The 10148-nt window shown below is 44.8% G+C and overlaps 1 long non-coding RNA gene across 1 annotated transcript in view; it reads left to right on the forward strand.

Annotated features, from left to right (window-relative positions):
* LOC147691890 (uncharacterized) overlaps positions 1-7323 on the forward strand; it is an 83650-nt gene extending 76327 nt beyond the window's left edge. The window contains exon 3 of the long non-coding RNA XR_015299797.1: positions 6972-7323. This is a non-coding gene — a long non-coding RNA (uncharacterized LOC147691890). The remainder of the gene's footprint in view (positions 1-6971) is intronic.
* The last annotated feature ends 2825 nt before the right edge of the window (positions 7324-10148 follow it).

Raw genomic sequence — 10148 nt, forward strand, 5'->3', positions numbered from 1 at the left:
CTTAGCCACCACCAACCCCAGGTCTTTAAAGCGACTAGTGGCTCTGTGCTGCATTTCTCATATGAACAATCCTAATATACATGTTTCCCATGTCTTCGCAAGGCATCTGTCTGTGCAAGCGACTTAGTGTTGTATCACTCCCTCCCGATATTGCCCTAATTTGAGACCACAGCTTATGGGCGATATCTATACCGTAACAGGAGCATCTGGGACATTGCGTATCAATTTTATTAAAGAAGCGATTGATTTTCTCTGGGGTTAAGTATGCACGATATACTATGTAGTGTTGAATCAATTTAAATCTGCCATTGCGAGGGACCAAGGCGGGACTTGCCAGAATTACTTTCCATTCTGCATCTGTACATGGATGGCCTAAGTCAAGTTCCCACTTCGTACCCAACGGGACGAGGTCTGTTGCTGTGTGAATGTGAAGCGCATCTGCGAACCAGCGAGGGAGATGCCTGCGATTACCCATGACATGTATATATTGGAGCACTAGATTGGTTGCTGGGTCCTGTGTAAAGCTCAACCATGAGGCATGCATGAGGAGGTGTCTTGGAGGTATTCCAGCCTCTAGCGCAATATCCACGTATGCTATGAGTGTGTCATCTCGGTATAGATCACCCAAGCTATGCAGATCCGCCACGTGCCAGGCATCAAGATCGGCCAGTGTAGTTGATTTACTACCCCTCAACATCCCCAGCAGTGCAATCGCTGGTGCATAAGGTTTGACATTTCTAGTGACATACAAGGCGCGTTGATAGCACCTATAAGCTACGTGCAACAGTAATGGGCTAGGATTCGTTTTCTTGTTGTATGGGTGAAACAATGCTAGAATCTTATGCTCAGTATATGCTATTTCAGTGCCTGCCGTGTCCGCTAGATACCGACCCCCCACCCAGCATGCTACTCATTGAAATTGTGATGTTAAATAGAATTGCTCTGGTTTAGGAACCGCGAGTCCTCCTTGATCTGATGGCAAATATAATTTTGTGAGCTCCACTCTACATCTGGAGGTGCTCCAGATTAGTTCCTGGAAAATGCGCTCAATCAGCCGAAAAAATGATAGCAGTAAATACAGCAGTAAAGTCGCAAAATAATAAAGTAGCCGAGGAAGCACCACCATTTTGATAAGTGACACCCTTCTTGCTACCAAAAGAGCTAGCACTTCCCAGAGCGTCATCTGTGATAACACAGAAGTAATCACCCTTGTAAGGTTGCCATCTAAGAGGTGTCATTCATCATGATATATCCCAGGTACCAAAACATGGTTAATCAATACACGATGAGTATGCAGTTCCTAACAAGGGAAGGGGGAGGTGCCCTAGGTTGATTAAAGTGTCAAATATTGTACACAGAACATAGGGAGGAAAAGGGGGGATTCCTCCTTTCGGAATAAGTGCCCTCACCCACCAGGTGTCATGCTTCATCATAGGACGTGCTCCTCGTTAGGTCGGCACTGCAATGCCTGATGGGCCCCCTATGAGGGGCTCTTCGGCGGAGATCTTTTATTCCATGCCGTATTGGTGCAGTGGGTGTGAGGGGCCTAAAAAAGAACTGTAGATGTGTGTGAAATGGGTCACTAGTCAATGTGAAGATTAAAACAGGAATTAGGAGTCCACTCAAATTAATTTTAATGAACCTGGCTCCTATCCTGATTAAAAAGGAAAATGTGGCACACCCTTACCTCAACGTCGCAGGGTATTGCGCATTATATGATGGTCAACATGTTTCTTGCCCTCATGTCAAAGTGGACGGCAATTCTTCAAGACCAAATCTAACAGTGTGATCCACACTATTCATGTTTGTCTAAGTAAGTAGAACAGATGAACCACAGATAGTACCCTACGTGTAGTAGCTGTAAATCGTATCAGCCAACATAGGAATACAAAACACAATGGTTATACAGGGGTGGTTGATGGTTCCAAAAAATTAGTCCATTAGAGAAACTGCAACAAGTACTGTGCACACAAGTGTATTAACAGCTCGTGCAGGAAGACAGCGATAGAACACAAAGTGCAGGATGAATTAAAAATGGGTTTAGGAAACCCGTACTCCTGTGGTAGCTGGAAAGAATGCCGACTCACTGTACTCGCGTAGCTGGCTGGTATCATCGACTCCCGGCAAAGGAAGACATTAAGAAATGTAGTGTCTAAAAAGAAGTGGGTGTCAAATGGGTAAGCAATTAAAATCAAGTCGTAATCAATCACAATTACCAGGCCAGTGGTATGGTGGACAGGTGGCATAGCAAATCCAACGAGGGAATTATGGGGGGTTCCTGTTGGTATGTTCTGGGCACCCCATGGGACACAGCAGGTAAACTGCGGTCACCCCATAACAGTACAGGGGCAAGGAGAGCCTAAGTCAGGCAATCATGTTCTCAGAGTGGTGGAGTACAGGTGGCCGCCACTTGTGTTCGCCCATTGCGCAACCCAGTACATCCCAAAGCAGTTATCCCTCGGGCAGCCATTGTTAAATGCAGTGGTTAACTGCTTGTGAGGTGAACATTAGTAGTCACATGGCTGACAAGTGAGTATAGACAAAATGCACTAGTACATTGTGTTAAGTGTTCAAGCAACAGGCCTCATGACAGTTATAGTAATTTCAACGTCTCCTACCCCACACTTGACCAGTGGTTAACTGTCTGTGAGGTGAACCGCAGTAGTTACATGGCTGGCAAGTGAGTAAGGACAAACAATAGTAGTACCTCCTGTTAAGTGTTCAAGCAACAGAGCCTCATGGTAGTTGTCGTTTCAATTTCCACTTGCCAACAGTAGCAAAACTGGTTTGAGTTACATAGCTGTTTGCAAAATGCAGTTGTGGTGGGCTATACTATTAGCCATTTTCACATATAATGGGTCCTGTGATGATGATTTGATGGTAATGCACCTACAGACAGCATTTCTACACATGGGATGTGATGGAGGTTGATACATGTGAACGTATGTGCAGGGCTACTGATTGTAACTGGCAGTCACACATTTCTGATACTTTGGCTATTGCATATAGGAAAAGTAGATGAGAAACACACTAGCTGAGATGTGTGCAAACAGAACATTTATATGTTGTGACATTTGGTGTGGTGTTACTTACGAGTCTCCACTCCCCCAGGTATTCCTCTCAAGCCCTCACAATGCGGGATGGCGTGCACCTTCTCCTTCCTTGGTGAGTTCTACTGGTGGGCTGGGAGGACCACCTCCAGTCTTCTGGGCCGTAAGGTGGTGCCTGTGAACCAGGTTCTTCACCCTCCCCTTCAGGTTGTGCTACCTCTTCCTGATGTCCTCCGTTGTGCGCAGGTTGGTTACTACAGCATTCACTTTGTTGACTACCCTGTCCCACATTGCATTCTTCCTAGCAAGAGACGTTTGTTGGACTTGGGCTCCAAAAATGTGTTTCTCTACTCAAATGATTTCATCTACCATCACTGTCAAATCGGTGTCAGAAAAAGTTGGAATTTTGGCTGGTGACATGTTAATTAAATAAAGTGAGAAAGAGTGAAGTAAACGAAAAATGCAGTGAAAAAAAGGAAATATGTAGAAAAAGGTGAAAAAAGGAGCGTGGAGTGTGTGAGATTGGATTGTGTGAAAAGGGCTGTCTAATGTGACTACTAATCTGCTCGTAATTGCTGTGCTTCAGTATAGAGGCAAAGGATCATGGTCTGTGATGAGGTGTGTTTTATAGTGTGATTTGAAGGTGTGTCCACAGCTGTGTTGTTTTTTCTGCATCCAGTGTGCACTGTTGTGATGCCTTGCAGTAGCAGCAGCACTCCGGTCTAGCGCTGTTGTGCAACCGCAGACAAGGAACTAACAGTACAAGAGTTTCATCGTAATATGCTTGGTGGTGGTACCACTGCTCTGAAGGCCTGTGAGTCCCTATCAGCAACATTTCCAACTGCTGTGGCCCAATGCGAAGGCTACTCTGACTGCCGCGGCCCATACAGAGAGCACTCCTACCGCTGCGGTTCGGCCTGCATGCATTGTAATACAGCAGGGTAAGTTTGCGGCCTCGGCAGTTAGAATCGGACTACTGCAAAGGTGGTCGGATGGTCGGTCCGACTGGCATCGTTATCAGCCCCTTAGTGTCTACTTTTCATCTGGATGAGGATATTGTTTTCTACTTCATCTCAAGATTTATTTATTAGATGCTCACTGGTCATTATCACGTTATGTTTCTCGCACAGCAGAGTTTAGAAAGGTACAGTTTCTGTTCATAACCTTTGGCTCTCCAAATAAAGCATTTTGTCCATCTTTTGCTACCTTAAGTAGATTTATAAAACAAACTGTGTTGTTAGCTCATTAAATGAATAGTTTAGTCTTGCATAATTCAGTTCAGTACATGTGCATGTCATAAAGTGGAGTGCCTACCTCTTGGGCAGCATGCCAGAGAGAATCACTTAGAGATGTATGTAATGCTGGCACATGGGCTTCCCCAAGCCCTTTTTTAAATGTATTTATTTGCATTTAGAAAAAATACAGAAGATCATTGTTCATATGCATATCGCCTGATGATACAAGAAAACGAAACAATTATATACTAACAGATAAAACAGAGGCAACACAGTCTGAACATACATTAGTGTGAGATTCTACATTTCAAACGTTGAAAAACGACATACTTATTTCTTTATGAGTTGCATAGCGTTGTCAGGTGCAAGGGCTCTACATGAAAGGTGACACATTTCTGTTACATTAGATACAATTTAGGACTACTCGTTACTCATTAGCTGTTGTTGGAGGATGTACGTTGTTACAACGCATGCTTTTACCACGCATGCTGTTACAACTCAAGTTTTACAACGCAAGCCATTACAACGCATTGCTTTGGGGGGTGCTGGACAGTGAATAGTTTAATTTACTATTCCAACTCCAGTCCCGTGGATAGTAGGGAAGGTGTTGGATAGTAAATTAAACTATTACTTATCCTAGAGCGCCCCCCAGTGCAATGCGTTATAATGGTTTTCGTTGTAAAACCTGCGTTGTAAAAGCACTGTGTGGTAAAAGTTGCGTGGTAAAGGATGTTTCCCGTTGTTGGATCACTTTCACGAACAGGTGAATCAACTTGTGTAGGGGGCGTATTTAAATCAGCTAGCCAGGCAAGGAATGGTCCCCAGATGTCTTTAGGCCTGGATGCTTGTGGTAGTAATTCCCAGTACATGCTCAGTTGCTCCTAACAGAATGTAATGTCTAAAACCCAGGTTTTAATGTCTGGGGTTTGCATGTACCCCAGTGCGTCGTGACTCTGCGCTTGGCTAGCAGTAGGAGCCTAGCAAGCAATCTGCGGTGACCGATTGGGTCCTCTTTAACGTATCCCAAAAGGTCCACTTTCGGTGATGGTGACATGTTAGTCTCCAAAGTCTCCAAGCCTTTTTGATTCACATTACAGATTACAGTTGGAAAGATGTAAACCCACTATTTTTGGTTCAAGTGTTCTGTCTGCAATTTTTGAATAAGTGAGTTAGTAAATAAACATTGTGTTCCATATATTACTTTGCGTTATCTTTATTTACATCACTGTTATAAGGGATACAGATGAGGAGGTAATGCTCAGATTACTTACCGGTAATCTTCAATACTCCGAGTCATGGTCTTCCTCGCTACTATCCTACATATCCTAAATGCCCTCCTTCTCTTGTTCTTTACTCATCCAATTTCATCAACAACTTTGGTATTCCAGGATTTACAGGGGGTTAGTTCCTCATTGTATCTATGTGCTGGGGGCAGGGTTTTGTCGAACCAAAGCCTAGACCGGCATTTTATAATTTTTCAAGGAACTTAACAGGGTCTGTTGCTGAGGGAAAAGCCTTATTAGTAAGCGCTTTGGTGAGGACTACCAGTACTCAGAGTAATGAAGGTTACCAGTAAGTAATCAGAGCATTACAAAACCCAGACCTATTAACTTTGCTTGTTTATGCGTAAAGTGCCACACATCATACTGTTGCATAATGTCTCAGGTACTATCTTATCGTATTGGACTTGGAGGGTCCGATGTATGACCCTATTTTGCATGCGCAAATGGGTTTACGACCCGTTTGCGCATGCAAAATGTGAAAGGGCTATGTAAAATTCCTGAAAAGCAAGTCACAATTTATTTGCGACTTGCTATTTAAGAATTGCAAGTCACTATTAGGAAGGGGCGTTCCCTTCCTAATAGCAACCGCAACCCCATGTATGAATGTTCTGCAACCGCAAATGCGGTCGCAAAACACTCGCAAATTAACACCCTCTTCAAGAGGCTGGTAATGCAGTCGCAATTTGGAAGGGGTCCCAAGGGGACCCCTTCCACTTTGTGACTGTCTCTAAAAATATTTTTTAAGGGCAGACATTGGTCCCAGGGACCACTACCTGCCCTTAAAAAATGAAACAAAAACTTTTTTTTTTTAATGGGTCCCGTTTTCCTTTAAAGAAAACGGGCTGCATTTAAAAACAAAACTGCTTTATTTAGAAGCAATCCAAGACATGGTGGTCTGCTGAGCCCAGCAGGCCACTATCCCTGGGAGGGCCTGTCAATCCCAAATGGACTCGCAAATTACAAGAGGCTCATTTATTTTCATGAGCCTCGCAAGTTGTGACTCCATTGGGAATCCCAAACAGTGTTAATCACACTGCTGTACATGCCAAATAGCGCCTCGCAAATTGTGAGTCGCAATTTGCGAGGTGCTTTTTTGCCCGGCGTTCATCTGGCCCTAAATGTTTTGGGTTGTAAAATCTGTAACATAAGAGTACGACTGTAACAACAAAATAAATGTTTCCTTATTACAGAGTTCAGGATTCATTGCTGCAAGGGATTTTCATTTTTCGTCTTTCTATGGTTATATGTTTTCTAAAATCAATACACATCGTCTTAAATTTGGCATGAAACATATTGTTTGCTGATACCTCTAAAAACTCTCATTGCTACTGCACATAATCCACAAAATACCCACATTTGGCTTTTTAAATTGTCACCTGAAGGGTAATTTTCTTCTCCTCTAGATCCTTCTATCCAATCTGGCAGTTTTTTGGCGGAAGAAGATTATATTGATCTAACATGTTCAACAAGGCCGAAAAAGCCAGGCCTATACATGAGGAAAAAAAATGTTTGAATCCCTGTCTGATGAAAATTTCCAATGGTACGAAATGTAGATTGTTAAATAAGAGATGTTAACATTTAAGTTGAAAACCAACATTAGTTTCAAAATGTTGAGTAGTGTATTTATAATTTTAGTTTATTTACTTTGACATGCAAAAAGAGAAAGCCCTATGAACCATCAGTTTTTAGAGGGTGCAAAGGAAAGTTTTATGTCATGTACACTCAAAACTGTAATGAAATAAGATGTTGAAATAATGAGAAAGACAGTTGCATTTAATAAACATTTGTATCTGTTTCATGCGACTATAATCTTTGAGCTGTTGGATTCTGTGACATGTTTGTTGGTTTTATATGAGTGAGATTAGACGTTGACATAGCTCACACTTCAAACGAAGTTACATCTTGGCACCATGCTACGTAAAGGTGTGAACCTGAAGAGCAACCTTTTTGGGATATTTACTAGACGTTTTCAGTTTGGAAACTTGTGACATTCCATTGCTTGCAGTGTGATTATCTAAATCAGCAACGCTTTATCATGAGGTTAATAAAACTCCTCAGAAATGGCTCGTGTACAATGTTAAAAAGTGCTTCTTTTGTTGCACTTTCTCAGCTGTGCCTGGGCAGATGTATTGTCTATGTTACACCTCTTTGAGGCAACTCCTCCTTCCAGTTTACGTGTTCTTTCTACCATCTGCCTTAGGCATCCTCATTCCCCCAAGACTATCCATCCACCAGTCCTATGTATCTGAGATTTCTAGCCGCAGATTCCTTACCTTAGAATGTTCCCCAGGTGTCAGATAGGATCCAGATTTTTTTAGAGCAGTCCCCTTGCACACCAGTAAGTGGTGTTGATTGGCTCCACATTGGCGTCATCTGCGCTAGAAGTGACGTGCATGCTGCCTTATAGGCGCCACCTCACTGCGCTGACCTCAGTTCCTTCTTTTCTGCACCATCAGCACAATCCGGCTAAAGCTCTCCTTAGTAATTTTTTTTGTGTTTTTCCAACACTTTTGTTTACACTTTGACCAGTCTGCGTTTTTTTCTATTTTTGGGGAATTTGTCACCAAATAAACCTGTAGGTTTTGAGCCTTGTGGTGCCTGCCACAGACAAATGTCTGTGACAGACCACCAATTGTTTTGCCTTTCGTGCCTGAAGCCAGATCGCAACTCCAGGGTCTGTACAGAGTGCATGACCATGCTTCAGAAGACAGTCCGAAAGGTAGCAATGAAGCTGCTGGCTGCTCAACACACAATTCAGCACCGCTCCAGGGTATGGTTTAAAGGGAGGTGCCGGGACCGCTCTCAGAGTCGTTTGCGCCAGTCATCATTGCACTCTCGAACTTCATCAGGTAAGTCCCATAAAAAGAAGTCCAAGAAGTCGAATAGTTCTTCAACTTTTCTGCGCCAGTACAAGTCACCAGACGAGGTGTGGGAAAAACGCCACAAGTCTAGGCCCCGCTACCACACCATTCCCCTGGAGCCTGAACCTGGATCTGCTCGGCGCCTCCCCGAGTTTCTCTGAGCTGGAGTGACTCTTGCCCAGCAAAGAGTTTTATGAAGCAATGTTCTTCATTTTTGTGCCGCCGGACCCCTCTGGAGTACCTTTGGGCTTCATGGGTTAGAGACAGGCCCAACTGTGTTTCCGCTGGTGGGTTGACCCTCATCGCCATTCAAGCCCTCTGGCTCTGTTCTCTGCTCCTGACCGACCTGGTTGCGTAACCATGACCTCCAGTGGGATTCACACCAGTGGTACTGTTCCTGGTGCCGCTGACACCAATTGGCAGCACTGATCCCATCATAATTCCTGACTCTGATACGGAGCCAGACCGGCGTTGTATGGAGCCAGAGCAGCATAGTACGACACCGGCACTGGCCAAACCCAGACAGTCTGAGTCAGAGTTTTATTTCCCAGAAAGGCCCTATTAAGATTATGATTGGAGGTGATCCCTATAGTAATTCTTACCCCCTAGAAGAGGCCATGGCCGAGGATAACTGGTATGAGGAACCGAATGATCCCAGTTGTCTGGATACCTCACCAGATACTGGTATCCTCTCTACTCCTACTGTGGCTATGGAGGAAGGTGCCTCGTTTGCAATGGTAGTGCATCGAGTGGTTGAGGTCCTTAACCTTACACTGCCTACAGTGGAACTCAGCGTAAACTTCTTGACAGAGGTACTCCAACCTGAGGTATCCCCCTCAGAACCCCTACTCCCCTCTTATGAAGCCCTCACTGATGCCCTGCTCGGGCGTGAGCCAAGCCCTACGCAGGCAGTCCTGTGCACAGGACCATCACCCACCACCATCGACCTGCTGCCTGCGACCCAGCCTTCCTCACCCAGCACCACACCCATATGAGCCGGTTGGCCCAGGTCTCTACTTCTAAAGTTAGCATATCTTTGGGAAGAGGATTTTCTCTTCCATCAGCCTTGCACTGCAGTAGGTGAACACCACATGATTTGTGGGCCAATGCTCCCATACTGTATGGGATTTGGTTGCACAAGTGCTGCCTATGGTCTCAGAGTTGGCCCGAGCCATACTCTGCTGCCAAGCAATTGCTGATGGCAGAGATGCAGCAAAGTTCACCATGCACGGTGTACTTGATACAACGACTCGCTAGGCAGCTGCCACTCCTGCCTGAGGGCAACTGGCTTTTCAGGGGATCTCAAAGCAGCATCCCTTATAGACATGCCTTCAGTGGCACTCACCATTTTCGCGACAAAGCGGGTTCGATGCTTGAGCGTTTTAAAGACAGCAAGGCCACCTCTAGGTCATTGGGGCACACCATGGCCCCACAGTAGCGGCATTTTACCTTTTGCTTCTTACGTGGCTACTGTAGGGGCTACCAGTCACGTCTTTTCATCCATAGTCACCTAGCCACCAAGCTCCTCTGTCCTTTCGGGGCCACGGGCATGACTCCCACAGACCTTTGGTGATCCAAGGCCAGAGATCTAGCCAGTCCAGCACCCACTGGCAGCAATAGCCTTTTTAATATGTCCTCGCAACGTCTTGGATCCGGCACCACCAGCCCCAATGGCAAATAACTTTGGACAAATGGGTTCTTCAGATTGTTTAGCAGGGT

Source organism: Lissotriton vulgaris, chromosome 9 (genome assembly GCF_964263255.1).
Source record: "Lissotriton vulgaris chromosome 9, aLisVul1.2, whole genome shotgun sequence".
Classification (NCBI taxonomy): domain Eukaryota; kingdom Metazoa; phylum Chordata; class Amphibia; order Caudata; family Salamandridae; genus Lissotriton; species Lissotriton vulgaris.